Source organism: Eretmochelys imbricata, chromosome 1, assembly GCF_965152235.1.
Source record: "Eretmochelys imbricata isolate rEreImb1 chromosome 1, rEreImb1.hap1, whole genome shotgun sequence".
In the NCBI taxonomy this organism is placed as follows: Eukaryota; Metazoa; Chordata; order Testudines; family Cheloniidae; genus Eretmochelys; species Eretmochelys imbricata.
In genome coordinates this window covers 187,642,275-187,656,743 of record NC_135572.1, presented here as the reverse complement: position 1 = coordinate 187,656,743, position 14,469 = coordinate 187,642,275, and the positions used below count along the sequence as shown (strand labels likewise).

At 43.6% G+C, this 14,469-nt stretch overlaps 1 protein-coding gene across 2 annotated transcripts in view; it reads right to left on the bottom strand.

Moving 5' to 3' along the window:
• Nucleotides 1-9,464, bottom strand: part of POU2F1 (POU class 2 homeobox 1) — a 168,545-nt gene extending 159,081 nt beyond the window's left edge. Inside the window, exons 1-2 of one of the 2 annotated variants that reach the window (XM_077820295.1) lie at nucleotides 9,417-9,434; nucleotides 7,997-8,039 (exon numbers count right to left, since the gene is read on the bottom strand). The gene's annotated coding sequence lies outside the window, so the exon portion shown is untranslated. Of the gene's footprint in view, nucleotides 1-7,996; nucleotides 8,040-9,416 lie in introns of both variants that reach the window. The other variant, XM_077820285.1, reaches the window with a different exon arrangement.
• Between the last annotated feature and the right edge of the window lie 5,005 nt (nucleotides 9,465-14,469).

Here is a 14,469-nt window from a genome sequence, read left to right as displayed (position 1 = left end):
TAGTCTATCTGCAGACTCAAAGTGCATCGTTTTACAGTATCAAGGTTATCCTCACAATTAGAAGAGGAAACAGCTTTACATATTTGTGTTCTAGAATTGTGCTAAGCCCTACAGACATCCTGTATTGTATCACAATTCCAGAACATACTTAAAACCCAGAGTCCTTTCATGGAGCTAGATGCAGCAGGGTCTGGAGTTTCCACCACAAGTTTCTTCTATAGGGACAGAAGCAGCAATGGTGGTTGAAAACCCCCTCCCACCCCCACACACCCCTACCTCTTCATAGGGCTGGAGACCTTTCCAGAGCAGGAAGTGGAGTTTCCACCCCTTTAACCGCCTTTTCAAAGTAGGTAAGAAGCAGTTGGTGGGGGAAGGGAAACCTTGCAATTCCTCAGTGGAGTTGGAGATGGGCAGGGTGGAGGATGGATGTCTTCGTCCTTGGACCCCAACATAAGAACTGATGAGCACTAGGCAGTAGACGATGAAGACTGACATCTCAGGACCTATACAAAGGGCCTAGAGAGCACTGGGAATTGGCTGGAAGTGGAGGCGTAAGTGGGAGAAATGCCACCTTCTGCTTCAAGCGCAAGGCACATTTCCTTGACCTTGTTTTGGTAGGGTTTTGAAAATATATATGGTTTGTTAGAGAAGACAAGACATTCCACTGCATTCCTAGGGAGAGAGGAACACAAACATGTGACAAATGTGTATCACACTGCTTAATGCACTACTGGAACATTCTCAGATATTAAGGGGATAAGCGTAGTATAAGAACCTAAACAGAAAAGAATTTCTGTTATCCAGTGTCAGGGGGTGGGGGAAAATGTGCACAACCTACAATGCCTCCTACCAACCCTGTATGCTGCTCCTATTTGTGTGGGTTGAGAAGCCAGGAAGACGTGGTCAAAAAAATTAATTTGGTGTGGGGACTTGGAAGCATATTTTTCAAGACTGCTCTTATTCAGTTTGGTGAAAACGGCAGAGACTTCAGTTGACTGTGTTCCTTATGCTGTCTCCCCTCTAGCTTGTTTTGGAGAGGGGAAGCTCTGAACTAACACCTCTGCAGCTCAGGCCACAGACATAAGATCCCGCCCAGAGAAGGTCTAGATGACATGTGGTGGTTTAATATAGCAGCTATTGGAATCTTGTTTACTCTAGCACAGCGGTTTTCAACTGGGGATCCAGGACCCCCTGGGTGGCCAAGGGACCCCACGGGTGGCCAAGGGACCCCACAGCTGAAACCCAGAGCCCAAGCCCCAGCGCCTGCTGCTGCAAGGCCAAAAGCCAGAGCCCCAGTGCCAGACCAGGGGGTGGCACATCGGAGGCAGAAAGCTCGGAGTCAGGCAGTGCGGACAGCTGCTGTTCTGGCTGGTGTCATGGAGCAGGCAGCCATGGCGTTCCCCTGTCTGCTGCTGGTGCCCAGGGTTGCGGCTGCTCCTCAGCTCATACAGCCGGTTAGAGTGGCCTAGGCGGGGGACCCCATACTGTGGCCAGCAGAACCCTTGGGGAGCAGTAACCACAGGGGAGCCTTCCTGGCACACAGCCCCTAGTATCCCCTACCCTGCACCTTGAGCTACTCGCTTGCCCACACACAGCCCCTAGCAGTTTTCAAACTTTTTGAGCTGAACCACACACACACACGCCCCCCAGACATACTGATGTGAGTCTGAGGGTGGAGATGGTGCTGCCTTCCTGGACCCTGCTGTACGGAGCTGACCCAAGCCGCACCGGCCTCCCCCCCAAAATAGAAACCAAACTACGCCTATGCCAGAGAGCCCACCCCCAGCCCTGAGTCGTCCTCTCCCACCCCGTCCCCGCTGGGTGCTGGAGTTTTGACAGCATGTTGAGGGGGGCCTCAGAAAGAAAAAGGTTGAACCCCTGCTGTAGTACTCCCACTCTAATATAGGTGGAGCTGCACCAAACAGTACTGCAATAGTGGAAGGCTTGTTTGTTTTGGGGGTTTTTAAGGGCTTGTGTATACTCAACTTGCCCAGAGCCATAAAGAGAGATGGTGTGTGGAAATGGCAGTGAAAACTGGAAGCTCCTGGCTCCCAACCCAGTGTTAAGAACACACAGATTCTGAAGAATCTTGAAAGATGGCCCTAAAGCCGCAGAATTCCAAGGTTTCTCATCACAAGCGGTCTAAAACACTCTGAAGTAGTGTGATAACAAGTCAATGATATCAGAGGCCCAAACTTCAATATAAGGATGACTGAAACCTACTGGTAAACTCTATTTGTTCATTTATATTCCCTTGAGCTATTCAAACAGTTATAAATGTTTAAGTTGTGCACTTCAGCTCCATCTTAGTGAATTTTACATTGGTCTTGAAATAAGGTGCACCACAGACTAGTCCCACATTTTTAAATGGTCTAGCCTTCTTTCCAAACCAGGAAGACTAAGCGTAAGAAATACACAAGTAGGAGGAGGAAAGAAAGGAAAAAAAAAACGTGGTGGGGGACAGTGCGAGCAGTATTTGCAGTGAAGTTGTTTGCTGGCACCACCAAGCTGCGTGCTGCTCCTCAGATACCCCAAATCGCCTTAAAAAATAGAATTCAAGTTTTTTTGTTTTATAGTTTCAGCTTCCATAAGAAATAGACAAATTAAAATGAAAATGATACCCTTATTGGTGCTAGAGATCAGCAGGGTAAGAAACAGAATTGTGACTAAAATACACTTTGCAAGGCACATCTGCAGTAGGATTCCTGGAATAAGTTTAAGTCACATTTTTATTCAAGAGATGATTAATAATAAAGAAATGACTAATTCATGAGATGTCTTAGTCATTTCTACCATTATCTAATGCTCCTCCCCTTGATAAAATCCAAGTTGTACAAATCTGCTACTTTTCATGAGCATGGTCAGGCACAAATTAGTAAATCACATGTTATCTGAAATAAAACAATCAGACGAGGAACAAATGGTGAAGCAGTTTGATGCAAGGAGGACAGTGCCTCATACTAGTCTTTTAACCTGAGAAAGACAACCAAAATTAGGGTAAGTCTCCAACCTCAATGAACAGCATTTTGTCCATTTAAAAGAAGTCTGAATATTACACTGCTTACCATTTCAAGGTATTATCTGTACACATCTTTCTTCTCCAAAACACTGTTCTAAGTCCTACAGTGTAAATTTTGTGATTTCAAAATAAAACGTTTAAAAAAATCTGAGCTACTTCACATGCAGTACAATTACGTAAATTCAAATTCCAACAAAAGTACATAATGAGTGAAAGCTTTAATGGTGATGCATGATTTACAGATTAACAAGATCACTCTCTGAAATAGGTTTAAATGCAGCAAGCTAGCTGGCAACTTTGTCTAATAATTTTAAAGAAACAGATACTAACTACACCTGTCTAAGCCCCACTTCCCACCTGCGGTTTTTGCAATCTCATTTTCTTTTTTATTAAAAAAGCTTTCTCTCTCCAATTTGCTGTGTGAAAGATGTTCACACACAGGAAGCCAATTAGATCCTTGTCTACATCAGACCTTTTTTCATAAAGATTCCTATCACTAGTAGCTGTAGTGCAACCAAGGTACCACTAAAGATTTGTCTTTGAATATCTGTTTTGTCTAACCCTACTTAAAGCAGGTCTACATATTACACTGTAGTTAAAAATTCTGACAGCCACCAGCACCTTATTCATACTAGCACTCTCATTATTGCTACCATTGGTGGAGATGCACCGGGGGTATTAATGGTGAGACTTTAAGAAAAAAGTTTAGTTCCTATACAGTTTAACTGAATATATAGGGAATACAGTGAAGCTGATTATACAGAAAATGTAGTCAGATACACAAAATAAACAAACTGAAAAAACAGAGTAAGATTTTTCTTGAACTTCACAGATCATATATCTTAGGGGAGGACTGAAATGTTAAAAGGCCAAAAAACTTCCACACAAAAATGTAATTTATAATTTGATGGTCTGCCTTCAAGTAGAAAGGCAGAAACTCTGCTACAAACATCTATTAATAAAACTTGTCACTTACATAGCACTTCAATCTTCAAAACACTGTACAAAACATTAACTAATTATCTCCTCTCTGACTCCACAACACATCTGAGACACTGATATTTATTATCCCCATTTTACAGATGTAGCCTAAGGTCACATAGCAAGTCAACTCAGTGACAGAGCCAGGAATGGAACTCAGGAACTCCTGGATCCCAACCTACTGCTTAATCACTAAACAATAATGCCCAGTAGCCTCAGTCAAAATCATTAATACAAGTAGCCATTAGCAATTCATTAACATCCTCTTTCCCACAAGAAATTTGTAGTATGCTAATGAAGACCTACTGAAAAATAACCTGACAAATTTGGACATTAGCTGACTCCAGTTCTGCTAGACAGTTGTGCAGTCTACCAAAGGTAGGGAAAGGAATTAACACAGAAATTTTAAGTATTTTCTCTCTAGGAATAGAAATGATGAAGTGTTACAGAGTCTGTGAGGCTCTTATCCTCAAGGCTTAATAAAGTTAATGCACCCAACTGTGAAAAGGAAAAATAATCACATTTACAGAACTTCCTTTAATTAGCAGCTGTGGAATTTAGACAGGTTCCAAGTGAAGTATAATGTAGGAACATAAAGGGAAAGCTTACAGGATAAAATTAAATGTATGTGATTCCCTCCCCATTTCTACTGCTGTACTCAATGCGATGCAAGCCCACACTTGGGCTGCAATGTATTGCAACACATCACAAGAGGAACATGGTGATAAAAATTGTTAATGCAGAAGAGAATCTCTGCAGTATCAAGCAGCCAGTCAGTACTGTAAGTCTACACAATGACATAAGAGTCCTACATTCACAGGATACCAGCTCTGGACACAGAGCAAGTAATATCAAATTTGGAGCAATCACTTTAAACTTAATTTTGCTTAAAGGTTCAATCCTGCTTTTATTAACCATGTAAATTGCACTTACTTGTATTACACGGATTAGAAATATGCATCTCATACAAACCTTTGTCATCTACAAGGACCAGAACTGTGACTGCTTCTCTTAAGATGGTATGCAGTTTTAGTTATGTTCAAGTAATTGAGTATAGAGTAACTCCTCACTTAAACTTGCACGTTAAGTAGTGTAAATTCTTTTTAAAGTCCTTGAAGTTCACAAAGGAATCAGGACTTGGTGAAAGTGAGTGAAAAATTACCACTTCCCACAAACTCTACAACTCAGCCATACTCCACTGGGCATGCCAAATTTTGTTATGGCTATGCACATCAAGGTCAACCCACTGAAAAGGGCAACTAATTACTGCAAATTTTTCACAGAATTGGGCAAGCAGATGGGGGGTGCGGGGGAGACTCAAAGAAGAATGAAAGGCCTATGGAAAGGATGAACAATATTCCACTTCTACAGGAAAAAAGGTACGACGATAGATCATAACAAAAATATAAATTTAGACACCCCATTCAATCAAGCTTTTCTGCACTTTTAAACTTGTGTCAGATAAGAACTACAACTAGAATGGGTTCTCTTTTTAAACACAACAATAGCCATTCTGATTGGACCATTGTGCTTTATGTAATGAAAATGCTTCCAAAATCTCATTTTCTAAACAAAGTATTCATCAATCATCAGAACCTTGACTACAAGCAGGAACTATACCACTATGTTTATGTAATATTCTGGTACATTCCCATACATAGCACAGAATAATTGATGCTATACCGGGCTTAATAGCTAGAGATCAGATTTGAAAATTGCATCAATTTCCCCATATATACACACCAAGTTAAGCAGTGCTAAACATCACTACTCAACAACTTAAGTGTCAGAATCTAACCATTTGCTTCCTAAAGACTTCAGATTTGCTTGAATTAGGACTATAGAAAGTTGTTTTGGTTTTTTTTTATATCTAGTCACTAGTGGCAAGAGAAAAGCTTTCTCTGGAAAGGCTGGAGGCCCAAAAGATTATTTCCTTTCATTTAAAAAGTTAGCAAACTTCTAGATTTTGTAATTGCAAATATAACCTTCCAAATGTGAACTAATACACTGTTGTCTTCCCGAGTCTGCAGAGAGGAGGAGCAGCAGTTACTGCCAGCATTTCACAGCTCTCCTAACCACTGAAGTAAAACTTACAAGCCTTTGGTCATTTTCACCTGTGAAAGTCAGAGCCCTCTTGGTAGGTAAAACTGTCAAGAATCATGTCAGCTTCACTCTGCTGCCACTTTTCAGAGTAACAGCCGTGTTAGTCTGTATTCGCAAAAAGAAAAGGAGTCCTTGTGGCACCTTAGAGACTAACCAATTTATTTGAGCATGAGCTTTCGTGAGCTACAGCTCACTTTGAAGTGAGCTGTAGCTCACGAAAGCTCATGCTCAAATAAATTGGTTAGTCTCTAAGGTGCCACAAGGACTCCTTTTCTTTCTGCTGCCACTGAAAACCAGAAAACTCTGGAGGGATAAGAGAAAAATTCTTTGTCTCTTCCATCACATGGAAAAAGCAAGATAAAGTTTCAAGTTTATCAGACATCTACTTGCCAGAGACTAATATCGAAAATGGAACCTCACTCAAGATGCACTGAAAGCACCTTGATAGCAATTGCAGCTGGGGCGGGAAATGGGCTTCTTGTCCAGATGTTGCTGCTGGTTTGGACTGGTGGAGCCACCTTCCATTCTAATCATGTGGGAGGGTTCAGTAAAATTTTAAGCCATAACCTTAAGTATACATCAGATTGAGGTGGACAGATTTGTTTTAGCATGTAAATGGCAAAATGCTAGGTTCGTAAACCCCAGGTCAGGCCTATGACAATATAAGGCCAGAGTCCAGCAATCCATCCTTTAAGAATTACTAAATTGTCAGTTAGAATCAAATTTTTGTTTGCAAGATGTTATGTACATTTTTATCATCTTGGATAAAATATCTACAGCCTCAGCAGTGGTTAAATTGCTGCTATAAAGGAAATTGTCCTCAGATAAATGGTTTCTCTATGAGAAGGTTTCACTGCTACACCTCACCCCAGGTCAATAAATCAAATTAACTGCACCTTGTCCTCTGGCCGGTTACATCATCAGTTTGACCACATCTTGCGAAGCGAGTGCAAAAACATATGCTATTTAAGGCATGAAATCATATTACTGCTTTTTGTCCAGCCAACCTCGTGCTGCTGGTCTGTGAAGCAGTCAGTCACCTGAACAGTCTCATTATAGCTTCTACAGATCTTTTCTTGCAGTGTTCAAGGCCTGTCTTTACCAAGGATGAGCGGGGGGGAAAATAGGTAGTAGCGAGACTGATTATTTTAAAATTAAAATGCTTTTCATTAACTGAAGTCTAGTATTTTTTTACAAATTAACCTTCAAAGGAAACTCTACAAAATAAGCTGACTGCACTATTACATGAACTCTTCTAAGCCATGCTTCAAAGATGTTTACATGCTAATCTGATACGGCTAGTGTAAGATACCCTTCGGTCAGGCCCTTTTCCTCCACAGTTGAAAACAATGATCTCTACTGAGAAACCACACAGTTTTATCAACCCTAATGCTACATTAAAATAAAATGACTCCATTACCTCCCTTGAAAAAGGAGTCCATTTTGCTTGTTGTCAAATTGCCTGGTGTCTGGCTAAAACATATAGTTAGCCTTGACAATTTAAAGGGGGGGGGAAATATTTTTCAATTTTCACTCAGCCAACTATGGCAAGCAAACATAGAAAACTTGTTTTTGTTTTCTTTTATTCCCAAATTCAATTAAAAATAACTCAGAAGTGCCAGGGACTGACAAAAGCTTCAAACACACAGGACTGCTATACAGCATCCACATTTAAACATTGATGAGAAAGAGGTTTATTTTATTTACTGTTGTATGATCCAGTGTGTTACAAAATTAAAAATTCAAGATTAGGTTCTGAGTATCTGACGGTAGGAGGGAGGCTTTTTAGATTTTGAAAGTGTTCTCACAGCCCCATGAAGTACAAATTAAAGTCAACTCCTTTAAAAAAAAAGTAAATCGGGGACAAAGGGATGAAAAATGCTCAATACTCACTGAAAAGCAGTTATGGAAGGGGCAGCTTTACAGTCTTGTGTTGCTATAAATTAAAAATAAGCCCTTTATTTAAAAGACATGAGTGTGAGAGAAGCTGTGAGCAGTTCTGATGCTGCTCAGGCCCCAGGAGGGTTTTGTTTTTGCTCGCGGGGGTGGGATGGGGGGTCATTTCGGTTATTAGTAAATAAATCAAGCAGCAGAGAGTGAGGCCTAGGCGTCTGCCAGAGGAGTCAGGGCCTACCTCTTCCTCCCCCCTCCCCTCCCCACACAGCCTGGGTTTGATCTCTGGGCCCTGTGGGTTGCCAAGAAAATTTTAAAAAAAAGCGAGAGAGCAAGAAAGAAGAATCATATTGAACCACACAAGCACATGGGGCGAATGTAAAATATAAACACGGCTTTGGGCTCTGAGTGGCTGTTATTAAAGGTCTGAATTACTAAACATGAGAGGCGGGGAAACTCAGGCGGCCATTTCAATAATATAAACCTCCCCGAATTAGACATTATTCAAATGAGAGACACACACAGAGAGGGAGAGCGAGCCCGGCCCCGCACCCCTGGCAGCCAGCCTGCCACCCCACCCACCAACGCTGCCACCCCACGCACCCCTCGCTGGGGGAGGGGGGCCCTCAGAGCATCGCTGTTGGACACCCCCGGGGGCCTATGCCGGAGCGCCCCGCACTGCGCTGCTCGGGCTCCCTCACGCCTAAGGAAACGGGGAGATGCCAGGGCAACCTAGCCCCCTGGGTAACAGATCCCCCCCCCCCCCTCCCCACAGCCCTTCACCACCAGGGAGACCCCCCCCCCCACAGAGAGTGGAGCGGGACTGAAACACCTTCGCTGTGGGGGGCGGAGGGAGGCCCCCGCCAAGCTCCCCTCCCTCCCCGGGCCCTCCGCACCCAGCCCCCCGCTGCAGGCAGGCCTGGGGCTCTGGGGAAATAACGCTGCCCGAGGACGGTGGGCTGAGAAGCCAACCGCCCCCCGCCGCCGCCGCCGCCCAAAAAATCCCCACGCCCCAACCCGCTCCCCGCCCGGAGCAACAGCGCGGAGGGGACCTCGCTGTTGGGAGGGAGGATGCGGGGTGCTCGCCCCCCAGCTCCGGGCTCAGCCCCACAGCTCCCTGCCCGAGCCGGGCCCACTCCGCCATGAATATGTAAAGCGGCTTTATTGTGGGCGTGCGGCCGCTGCCGGCCCGGCCCGGCGGCCTCTGCCCGGGTTTGGGGGCGGGCAGGCGCCCCCGTGCCCCCCGCGCCCCTGTGTGTGTTCCCCGCACGGGGAGGCTGCCGCCGCCCCCGCTCCCCCCTGTGCCGTTAATTATAATAATCCGGAGTACTAATAAATTATGCTAAGCGGGGCGGGCGGGCGGCGGGGGGGCCGCGCGCGCGAGTATGAATATGAATATGTAAAACGCAGTAATGATTACCTGCCGCCGCCACCGCCGCCGCCGAACTCTCATCTTGACTCGCTGCTCCTCCGTCCGCCATTTTGAATATTTTAACCAAAATCGGCCGCCCGATAAACCCTCCCTCGCTCCCTGCCCCCCCGCCCGCTCCAATCGCGCAGCCGCCGTCTCCCCTCACCTTCTCCCCCGCCCTGACTCTGGCACACGGCCTTTGCGCATGCGCGTTCTGCCCTTGCCCCTCCCTCGCGAGCGACCGCTTCGCGCTTGCGCCATCCGCCCTTCCTTCTCGCTAGTCCATTACTCCCGACCCCCCGCCGTGTTTACCCTGCCAGCACCTCTGCGCATGCGCCACTTCCTCTGCCATTCACCTCTGCTCCAGCCTTCGTTGACATATAATCGGCCTCGACACGCGCGGCACCTCGTTGCCCACCACCCCACTAGAGAGTGCGCCCTTGGGCAGGGCGAGTGATTGGCTGGGACTGCGCTGTCAGGTGCTCCTTGTCTGCTTTCTGGGGGCTCATTCCAGCTCGAGAGCAGCAGGGCAGACCCCGCCCCAGCAGAGGTGCATTGTGCCACTGACACGTTGGCATATTGGTGTATTGCTGTGTGATGGGATTGATCGCTTCTGGGGGGGGGTAGGGTCACCAGACAGCAAGTGTGAAAAAACGGGACGGGGGTGGGGGGTAATAGGAGCCCATATAAGAAAAAGCCCCAGATATCGGGACTGTCCTTATAAAATCAAGATATCTGGTCATCCGAGGGGGGGGGGGGGGTCCAAGGGTTTAAAACCATCCATGACAATTTCATTTCTAGCTGGGAGTGGGTCTGAAGGACAGAAATTGTTCAATGTGCATGGCCAGATAGACGAGGCAAGCTCAGGGGGCGGGGGACACACTGGTCCCTATCACCTAAGGCTGAGCCCATGGAGTAAGCACCTGCATGTGGCTGTTGCACCATGTTTTTTATATATATATATATAATAAAACTGACAATCAAAGGAGACCCCTTGTACTCATGCAAAGCTTGCAGCAAGGTAAGGGCCAAAGCGGGTTAAAAAGGACAAGAACACCAGACACATTAAAAGAAGAAATGCTTGCGGCATATTCTGATTTAGTTTTTATTAACTATTTTACTGCCAGCAAGCTGCTGGAGAGTAGCATAAATAGGAATCACAGTAAATAAAATAGATAATCCTAAATGAAAACATTTTCAAATATAATGGTTAGACAGATGAAGCATCAAAAAAAGCAAAATCTGCAAGTGGTATTCTGTGAAAATACCCATCACAACTGTTATGTGCAAGACAGGTACTCCCCAAGCTCAAAGTGGAATTAATCCCCTATGTATAAAAGGGAATTGAATAATAAGAAAATTAAATAGCAGAACCTTCAATTCTGTGCAGAGCAGGGTGTGTGAGTGGTGGTCTTTTATATCTTCAGAGAAGAACAATTACAGGAAAGTAATTTTCTCTTTAAAGAAACCCATCATAACACATCTCCAGTCTTGGACAACACAAAACTCCAGGGAGATCTCTCTCAAACAAATACTTTAACCTCTTCCATACTCTGCATCAAATTTGACTGGCCTAAAAGGAAAAGAGAGTCAGACTTTGTGCCTCACTCATCAAAAGTAGACAGTGTATATTGGGGTCTACAGCTAAAATTGGCTTTATGTTAAAAACTTCCATAGCCTTACAAAGAAGGGTGGACAATAATCTTAAACAGATGAGGTGACAAAACATTGCTGGTCAGTCATGTTGCTGAGTTTAAAAATTCAGCAGAATTAAGTTAAAATGATTAATAACTTTAATCGTATTCCTTATAATATTTTGTTGCACACATCTACACACAAAGGCCAGGAATATCATACCCCATATAAAGAAAAAGAAGAAACTGAGGAGAGTCTATGCAATATTTTTCACTAAGGGCCTGATCTGAAACCAGTACGAGTCTTTCCATTGACTTCAATAGACCTTTTTGGATCAGATCCCAAAACAACAACATAAAACTCCAATCAGTTTCACTGCCAATATTCAAAACTCTGGGTAACAGTGACACTGGGAAGAATCGTATCTTGCATGCTGCTACTGGAAAAAGTTATGAATAGCAGCAGAGGCAGATACTGGAGGATATAAAAAAGAGAGGCATAGGAAAGGTTAGAGCAGAGCTGCCCCATAAGGGCTGCATCAGAAATTTTTTTTTTTAAAACAGTCCTAGGAGTGTTCCTCAGAGTATGTGATTTTTGTTCCTTCATAAAGTCTTCTAATATCCCAGAATATATTGGTGGAAATTGACTGTGCTATGGAATGGTAAAGAAAGGCCTTCTAATCACATTGATTCCATATCTACATTCAATTTGATGATATTCCATGCTATTATTAGATACTTTGTCATTCAGAGGACCTATTTGTAACTAAGGATGGATGACTCTCCAGAATAAAAATGAAAACAGAAGCATACTGGATTGCTACTCTTCAATTTTGCCTCTAGCTGGTCCTCCATGAGCCAGCCAATCCAATTTTATGGCCAGATTACATCAGCAGTACAGCCAAAGTGATCACACCAAAGAAACTGGGCCTTTGTCTGCACCTTTAAGACTCTACACAGCTCTACTCTTGCATGCATTTAATCTCCTCTCCCGTTGCTTCTCATCTCATCCCTGCACTATCATACCTGTATGCAGCTTCCGATTACCTTCCTCTCTAAACGATGCTTCTCTCTCATCAAGGACAACCTACTTAATCACATTTAATCTTCTTTCTTGCTCTTGCATCTACCTGATTCAAGTTATCATCCCCAACTGTGATTCCAAAATGCAACCTTCCACAATCTTCAAGAATATCATCCAAAATATGGTTCCCGTTTGACTAGCTATAAACAGCAAAGAACAGCACTCCCTCTGTACTCCATCATATCTGCCCACATAACCTCTCTGGCTCCCTCTCCAGAGACTTCTCTGGATCTCTATCTGCATTCTCCTCTCAGGTTTACTTTGACACATCTCTTTCTGGCTCTTTCCCCAAGGCGTAACACAGGTCTCTGTGGCTATATATCCAGTAAAGCTTGGCAAATCATTGGTAATGAATAATTTATTGGACAAATCTTGCCTCTATTTCTGTTGTGAATTGTCTTCAAACAGATCATGATTTTCTCAAGTTTATTTCTTACTTGAAATTATTTGCCAAATACTTCTTGGCCTGTGTCTTATTCACAAGCAATTTGTTGTAATTATTTGAAATTCAAGATGATTTGACACATAGGTGACACATAGTTCAATTCTGCAAGGTACTGAGCTCTCTGGCTCCAATTCCTCAAAACAGTTAAGCATTTGCATAATTTTTAGCCATAAACTGTCCTATTGAAGTCAATGAGACTGTTCACATGCTCGATGGTAAGCATGTGCTTAAGTCCTTCACTGATCTGGGCCCAGAGTGCTTAACCCCTTGCAGGATGGAGCCCCTAGTTTGTTTCTGTTCCCTGACTGGATAAGTGCAACTCATAGAATCAGGTTTCTGGTATGAATACTTACACATGTAAGTTAAACATTTTCTAAAAAAATCTCTATTTGGGTGAATGTTCCTGCCAGTGAATTCACTTAATGCAGTATTCAAAATGAATACATACAAAAAGGGCATACATTCAGTCAATGGAAATTCTTTTAAAAATTCAGTTGAATATTCTTTTTCTTTTCTTTTTTTCTTTTCTTTTTTTTTACAGTATAGACCCATCTCTAATTCCCAGTCCCTACTCTTGGCCTCTTTTCAGAATTCCCCCCATCTCTCTGGTTGTTCCAGTCACTGAAGTTAGATGCCCTGTACTGCTAGTTGTGTCTGTGACCCCAGATCTTCAATGCTAGTAGTGTTGCCTCTACCCATCACCGTCTCTAACTTATTACTGTTTTATTGACAATAATTTTTTGCACTGGGGGGCAAAAGAAATACAGATAATTATATATAATCAAAAGGCAGATTGGGCAGCAAATCCAACCCTTCACACAGCCCTAGTTCAGGGAGAAATAAGAAGCATGCTGTATGCACCTATTTTTGGAAGGGGCTTCTTTAGCTGATTCCCCTTTCACCCCACCGGCCGTTTCTATGCTCTAACTTTCTCCATGGCTTCTTCTTTTGCTCCACTAAATTTCCCTTCTGCAGCTTTTGCTCATGTCCCTGATGCTGTTCTTTTCACATACTTTCCTTCCTCCCAATTAATTTTTCTTCCCAGCCAGTTCCTATCCTCCTCAAGGAGGTGCTGCTCCTGTCACCATGCTTTCTTAGGTCTTCTCATGCACTGTTTAAAACTGTCCCCCCCGCCCAACTGCCATGGAAACGTATGGTCCCAACATTCTGTCCTTTCTCCTCTTAATGAGGCATCAGCCTTTGAACATTCTGCTTGCCATTAGCACAGCAGCAGAGGAAAGAAATATCACTTCTGTGTAGCCCCCTTCCTCTTACATCCCCCTCTCACTTCTAGACCATTCACCTGTCTGACTCTCTCATGATTCACAAAAAGAAAAGGAGTACTTGTGGCACCTTAGAGACTAACCAATTTATTTGAGCATAAGCTTTCGTGAGCTACAGCTCACTTCATCGGATGCAGGCTCATTTTGAATACCTCTCTCTTTGGCTTCCCACCAGTTCGCACAGGCAGTATCCACACTTCTTACAGAGATCTGAGCTGAGATTGTGGCACCATTTATACTAGATGCTGTATATACACATAATAAAAGACAGTCACTGCCCCAAAGAGTCTGCAATCTAAAGAGAAGACAGACAAAGCATGAGAGGAAGCAGGAATTATTATCCCCCTTTTACAGATGGGGAAGTGAAGAGCAGAGAGCTTGCAAAGCAAGCCCATAAGTAGGCTAGGAAGGATCAGATTGTTGTTGGCAAATATCAGCAAATGTCAGTTTCACCATACACACAAAAACCAACCAAAAATATTTCCATCGATAACTATCAAAATTTATAAATAGGCAAAGTAATCAAAATGCTGCTTGAGAACTTATTCAAGTTTGATTTAAGGATATTTACTTTGTATATTTTGACATGTGATGTTGACAATTTGTGTTTTAATGG